Source organism: Rhipicephalus microplus, unplaced genomic scaffold (assembly GCF_043290135.1).
Source record: "Rhipicephalus microplus isolate Deutch F79 unplaced genomic scaffold, USDA_Rmic scaffold_124, whole genome shotgun sequence".
In the NCBI taxonomy this organism is placed as follows: Eukaryota; Metazoa; Arthropoda; class Arachnida; order Ixodida; family Ixodidae; genus Rhipicephalus; species Rhipicephalus microplus.
Window position 1 is genome coordinate 236236 of NW_027464696.1, and position 819 is coordinate 237054.

Genomic DNA, 819 nt, shown 5'->3' on the forward strand with positions numbered 1-819 from the left:
CGACCCTCAGACAGACGAAGCCAAGGGAAGACCCAAGGCCGCAATGTGCGTTCAAAGAATCAGTGCTCAGTGTGTCCTGCAATTCACACCAAGTCTCGCAGCTGGCTGCGTTCTTCATCGACCCGAGAACCGAGTGATCCACCGCTTAGAGTCGTGAAAAAGTGTTTGTTCAATTCCGTACAGTCAAAACCAAACGTTTCTGGCACTCGGCCAAACAGTGGCCAAGAAGGGCGCTTTTCAGCGCACGCTTGGACTCCAAAACTCTGCCGCGCCTTTTTCGGCTGCCGCAAATCGAGCAAACGGTGTGTTTCGGACGGCGTTTCGCTTCCGCTACTTGCGAGTGCTTTCGTGGTCCACCCCTCTATAAATACTCGGGAGGCGTCGAAGCCGGTTCTCCAAGCCGGACCCGTAGGTATCGTTGTGTGCTCGCTCTCATTGGCCCGCCTAACCAGAAAATGCCTGCGGTACACCCATTTGGATAAGAGTGCACGCAGATGCGGGCCTCGACGGCTACACATTTCCTCGGGCGGCCGCCTCCCGGCCTCCGTGGAGCGCGGGATGCACGGTCCCATCAACAAGCCTCTCCCGTTTTTACCGTGGCGTCGCGGTTCACCACGGCGGGCGGGTCGGTCTCCTCCGCACAAAAAGGGGGACCCCCGCTTTTTGTTCCACGAAATCGCACAAGCTTTTTTCGCATCCACGGTTTGCCACCGCACACCAAAATGCCGATCCGGCTGCTTACTTTAGCCAACAGGTGGAGCCAGGCGCGCCGTACTTGCGCGGCACTTCCCACGTCCACCGAAGTCGGTGCCAAGGACC

General features: G+C 58.2%; 1 non-coding gene across 1 annotated transcript; it reads right to left on the reverse strand.

The window, feature by feature from the left end:
* LOC142790762 (5.8S ribosomal RNA) lies at window positions 1-153 on the reverse strand. The gene has a single exon (XR_012889752.1). It is a non-coding gene; the product is annotated as a 5.8S ribosomal RNA (ribosomal RNA).
* Between the last annotated feature and the right edge of the window lie 666 nt (window positions 154-819).